This window comes from Aythya fuligula, chromosome 13 (genome assembly GCF_009819795.1).
Source record: "Aythya fuligula isolate bAytFul2 chromosome 13, bAytFul2.pri, whole genome shotgun sequence".
Taxonomy (NCBI): domain Eukaryota; kingdom Metazoa; phylum Chordata; class Aves; order Anseriformes; family Anatidae; genus Aythya; species Aythya fuligula.
The window spans coordinates 2,136,778-2,142,777 of record NC_045571.1 but is presented as its reverse complement, the minus strand read 5'-3'; the positions used below and the strand labels follow the sequence as shown (position 1 = coordinate 2,142,777).

The 6,000-nt window shown below is 37.8% G+C and overlaps 1 protein-coding gene across 2 annotated transcripts in view; it reads left to right on the top strand.

The window, feature by feature from the left end:
* Window positions 1–4,111: 4,111 nt before the first annotated feature.
* The window catches only part of TENM1 (teneurin transmembrane protein 1), a 908,570-nt gene continuing 906,681 nt past the window's right edge, over window positions 4,112–6,000 (top strand). For both annotated transcript variants that reach the window (XM_032196349.1, XM_032196354.1), the window contains exon 1: window positions 4,112–4,200. The gene's annotated coding sequence lies outside the window, so the exon portion shown is untranslated. The remainder of the gene's footprint in view (window positions 4,201–6,000) is intronic.

Here is a 6,000-nt window from a genome sequence, read left to right as displayed (position 1 = left end):
TTTTAGCCAGCCAAATGTTACTTCTGCTTCACTCAGAACTCATGTCTGTCATGGGATGGGAAGAATAACAGGTTGTATTAAAATTGGCTACAGGCAGTCTCATTTTTTCTTGTTGCTAGCCTTTTGAGTAACTCTTGGCAGCAATTATATATAAAACACATTATTTTCACGCTTTCTTTAAATGGCTGTGGATAGGAAAGTGCTCTACTGAAAATCTTATGGCAATAACAATATTGTAAATATATACATGTGTATTTATACACACTGAGATGTGATACATATTATTTTGAAGATATATGTTAAGATATCTGTCAAGATATGCTAGATCTTAACAAAAAATTATGAAGGAACGGTCAAGTTCTGCAGTAAATTTCACCAACTTCCGACTTGCTATCATTAATATCCAAGGTGACAATATTTGAACTAATTTTGACTATAGAGGTCTTATGCTTGATAATTGATAGTGCACTAAAAACATCTTTTAGTAAATTCAGTGTTACACATAGATCCGATTTCTTCTTTCACTAGCATTTTTATTCTGTCATCTTTTAATCTTGTAAGCTTGTGAGGATTCAGTGCTTGCTGTGAATAGTACAGTTGTATTATTGTGGACCATCTATGTGCATGCGAATTGTGCACACTTGTGTATAATTTCCAATGTATGGATAGCATGAATGCTTTAAGTACTTCAGTTTTTAATTAAAGAATTATGAAACAGGTCTATAGAGTCTTCTCAAATAGTAGTGAGGATTAATGTGGGCATTTTTTGATTTCCGTTTAACAGAAAGTTACACTAATAGTGTAACTTCAGTCAGGCCATTCAAATGAAGGGGGAGTTCACTATCTAGATGCCCAGGTATAAAGTTAGTCATTATTCTGTATGATTCTGTGGAGAGGAATATTGAGCAGCAATACTACGCAATAGGCTTTTCTGAATCTAAGCTATATCCAATCACTTTTTTTTTTTTTCTGGCTTGAAGACCATTTGCATAATGTACGGAAGTAATAGACTGGAGGAAATGTACTAGTGGAATTCATCAAGAATCAGTCCTGGGACCAATTAAAAGCATATTTTCGACAATGATCCTTGTATAGATGATGTGCTGATGATTTCTGCTGCACATAAAGGTAAGAGGTACTGTCAATACAAAGGGGTATTAGAACATCATACACAAAATAGAGGGGGGAGCATAAGAACTGCAGGAATAAAAGTAAATAAAACTTACTAATATGAAAAAAAATCCATATTCATGAGGAATTCTAACACTAAATTCTGCTATAAGGTGTGAACTCATCTAATGGGAAGGCTTTTGGTATACAAATTGATGATTATGGTTGCCAGAGTGATAGAACAATAAAAAGGCAAAAGTGATCTTTAAAAGCACTGAAAATTATTTTCAACAAAGAGGAAGGTATGCTAATACTGTTTTTCAGCTTTTTGCTGAAACCCCATCACTGTCCTTGTCACTCATGTGCAAGATGAGAATGCATGAAGTGGGAACTTTAAGGCTGAATCCCTTAGATCAGTTGCCTAAAGCTGAGGTGTTCTTATAAATATACAGGTAAGACAGGGTTAAACAGCATGGGAGGGGAGAGGGGAGGAAAGTAGTTAAAGAAAAGTGAAATATAAGCCAAAGAGACTATGGCTACTGAAATGAATCAGGCTATCTCGGGAGTTGAGGCAAGGTCCCCAGGCACTAGGACAGCCAGTCTGCTGTGGCAGGATGACAGCAGTGTCCCTAGGTTTTCATGGCTGCTCCTCGATCTGTTCTCCTGGGAGCTTGAGCACCATCCAAGCTGGGGGAAGAGCCCAGACAGTTCAGCAAGATGCTCACTGATCCAGCTTTGTCTGGCAAGTGACTTGGGAAATAATGCCGAATCAGGTGGCTAAGAGGAAAATGTTACTTTCCCCTGTAGCATAGCACCTGGTAGAGAGATCCAGTGTATACTTGGGAAGTTTCAAGTTAGCAGTTGGATATCCTGTTTTAAAGCATGGACAAGTTTGTTACTTGTGCTGAGCCACATGGCATGCTTTTTTTTTTTTTTTTTTTTTTTTTTTTTGTCATAGTATATAAACTTTTGCTGTTGTGAGGTTTTGTTTTTCTTCCTCTTCTGGCATCCTATAAATGCATAAAAATCCTTTCTCTCAGCTTTTCGCTTACTTTCTTTTCTCAGGATCATGAATGAAAATATTCTTATCCTACTCTCACAAGACTATTGTCTAAATATTTGTCTAAATATTGTCTAAATTGTCTAAATATTCTTCATTTCCCAACTGAGGGACTGCAGTGGAGGACAAGCTGTGTACCTGTAGCTTTTGCCAGAGAAGTCAGGGATTTAAATTGGGTTTCAAAGTTGTTACTTGGTGTCCTACCCTGTTGACCTTCTCCGTTCTTGTTTAAATAGGTGAGCATTTACTATGGTAGGTGAAAATAAGCAAATGAGGACTATTGCAGGTGTTATAAAGAGGAGCTAAAACTTTGAATGTCTTTTTCCACACAGGAAGATGGATGTATCAGCCTAAGTCCTCTGTCTTCCAGAAAAGCCAAAAGCTGGACAGTATTTGCTTTTTTTTTAAATTATTATTATTTTATTTTTTTTATTAAAAGCAAAACATATAGGTACATTAGAAATAAATCTATCCACATATCCTTTTAAACAACTTGAGACATAACTCCATGTGGTGTTTTTGATGGCAATTCATGCAAAATGGTCAATGTTTTTTACATCCTTTCTCATTGTTAACTGTGGGTTTGTGATTACTGGAAAGCCGCTGAGAAGCAGGCAGCAACATTACCTGTATGGAAATGGAGGCGTATTGACTGAACCTTTCCTTCACCCCGCAGGAGAGAAGCAAGCCCAAGAAAATCAAAGCAAAATGCAGGAAAGAAGCATGTTCTGAACAGGCTCAATAATAAAGTCAACTGGCATAAATAAGCAGCACTGTACACCCATGTAAGCATCTGGCTACCACATTACTCAGAAGGGAAAAATTGGGCCCGAAAGCTTTGATCCATCTTGAGCTCCTCCCCTGCAGACAAGAAATGAGCAATTTTGAAAATGCTTCATAACCAAGTACTGAATCATGGATTAAAAAAAAAAAAAAAAAAAAAAAAAAAGTATAAGCAGCTCATGCACTAGCACTCACTGCCATGTTTGTACTCCTGTGCAACAAATGGGATTTTTCATGTGATCATGTATGGTCTTAGTATCTTTGCACACTTCTGTCAGTGTGTGCGTGAGATACTAATGCAGACAGGCCAGAGTCAAATCCCCAGATTCAGGCACTTCTGAGCTCTAGAATGTTCAAAATCCAAATTAGGGTTTTAAAGCTTCATCCTTTCTCTAATATTTATTCAGATTTATGATACATGTAGTACTTTAGAGCTAATTCTTGTTCATAATGTAGCTGTTGTTCAGTCGTGACTCTAGTGTGTAAAAATCCTGCATTTATCTTTGAGCCTGTAGACATTTAAGTCTCTGTGTTCTTCAGGGCTGTATGTATTTATTTAGTCCTTTGCCTGTTTGATAGATGGCAGCAGATAAATGTTTCCTATCCAGGGATGTCTCATTAGTTTTTGATTTTAGTATCTTCTGTCAGCAAATAATAGGGGATTTTTACACATTTGTGTGATTGTATTGTGTTTTCACTCTTAGCTCCTTCCGTGTTTTCACAGGTGAGGTGACACATAAATACAACCTTATCCTTAAATACTGTTTTCAAAGAAAATGCATTTATCCTATAACCAGAGCCCGATCGCCTTGTCGTTACAGCCCCGCTGTTTTCGAAGAAGCAGTCTCGCTCTCTGATACAGAAGGTGGAGACTGGGAAGCTGGCTCTGCTAAGCCTTGCCTAATGCAAACTGCTTTAGTATGCACATCACATCATGCCGGCTATACTGCAGGGAGCAGGCAGTTATCGCACAAGCGTGCATCCTCAGAGCCAGGATAAACACTCCGTTACTCTCCCTCTAAACTGCTCTTCTGGGAGGGACAGAAAATAAATAGGGAGCGAGAGAGGCATTTGAAGTAACCTTTTTAAGGAGGAGGCAGCAGCCAATAGAACCTTTCTTCTTTTTTTTTCCTCTTTTTTTTTTTTTCCTACTTCTTACTAGAGAAATTCGTGTTATCTCAGCAATTAAGGAGAAGAGCCAGCGTCTAGGGTTCCAGGCTGTGAGGGGGAGTAGCAACTTGTACCAGGTAGGAAGCCCTTTCAACATCCTCTTTAATTCATGCAGCTCAGTTACTACTCGCTATGTTACTATGTGGTGGCTGACTTCTGGAGACCTTGTGTCTGTTAGACACCATTCCCCAAATGAAAGAGACCTTGGGGAGCTTTAATTGCCAATGACCTTCAGGGTATTTCTTGGAAAGGCACTGGTACTTAGTGCTGTAAAGTAAAGCAATCTATACTTTGGTCTGACTGCTTGGAGGTGTGCATTTAGCATCAGGATGCAGCTGGGTGAAACTGCAGCTGTTCCCCGTCTACAAAACCATGTCACAAATGAGTAAAAATTAGCCATCTTATAGTAACAGAAACAGCTGCTCTGCATTTTTAGCAACACTGCTGTATTACTTTCCAAAACTTATTACCATAAATTCTTTGTGTGCTGGAAAGTAAACAGATATGCTTTAGGATATTTCAAGTTATTTTGACAGCTGTCTACTATATTTTCATAGTCATTATGTGTATTATATCAAGACTTTTATAAACTTTCTTGAGGCAGCTATGTATTGCATGGTAGACTAATATTTTTGCTAATAAATGAATGTAATGATTGTAGTGAGCTGGTTACAGTATTTGCTTTACAGTATTGCCTTTGGAGAGTGTGCAGGAATGGAGGTATGTCCTGCCATGGTTGAGGTCTAGTGTGGGATGAAGCCTTTGGTCATATTTGCTTGTTTTATCCATCTTAGTACTGCAGAAGGATGAAGGGGAAAGGGAGGAGGAGGAGAAAAACCTATAATCAAGCTTTGTGATCCTTTTGTGCAGTGTTTTCTTCCTAGTATTTTGTATTTGTGTGCATTCACATGAATGAACGCTTTGGTTACATCTGTTCAATCTCTGTATCATGACAGTCATGTGACTTGGTAAGTTCATTAAAAGCAAGAGAAGCCGTTGTGTGTGATGAAGACGCAAGTTCAGAGCTTGGGAGCTGATCCTGTGAGGTGCACTGTGGTGTCTGTGGGGCTCTAAAAGTTTAATTATTTGATCGATTTAAGTCACTCTCTTCTGAGCACTAGGAATCTGCAGCAAACTTTTGCAAGGTTTAGCATTCTCTTCTGTAAATTAGACCAGTAACAGTGAATTATTAAGGGTAAAAATATATATGTGTTGTTTTTTTTTTTTAAAGTGTAAGCAGTGGCATGGGCAAGAATGCTGTGTCTAAAGATTCTGTTGCTTGCAGAAAAACCTGAAAATATTGCCTAACACAGAGCTTAAGCACAACTGCTGTGACAAAAAATAAAAAAATCTGATAATAGTAGAGCTCTCTGTGATGATTATACCCACACAACTTCTTCCTGTATGTAATTCGTCTATGCAAAGAGACCATTAAAAAATATATAGGGGGCTATCCTGTGACTCTTATCCCTCAAAAAGCTACTGAGGAGGTGTAAATCCATAGTCTTCTTTCTGATGATCATACTGAAAAAAACAGTTCTTGTAAATTGAGAATTAGATTTGATAGAATTAAAGATTAAGTAGATTAAAAAAAGAAATAGCTTTGAGAGTAATAGCTGTAAATAGAGGTGAGATCTAGCTAGTGACAAGGGTTGGTTAGAGGATCTGGCAGCAGCTGAGGAGAGTTGTACCCATTTCATCTCTTTGAGAAATTCAGTGCTTGGGAGAATTCACACTTACAAAGTACTGATTCAATTAGAAACTGACATAGGAAGAAAACTGGAATGGGAAAGTGAAACCTTGACTTCTGTTTCTCTTGATATATGACCTGTGTGATTAAGAAAATGATATCCATGTCCTTCTGTTATTCTAATGAG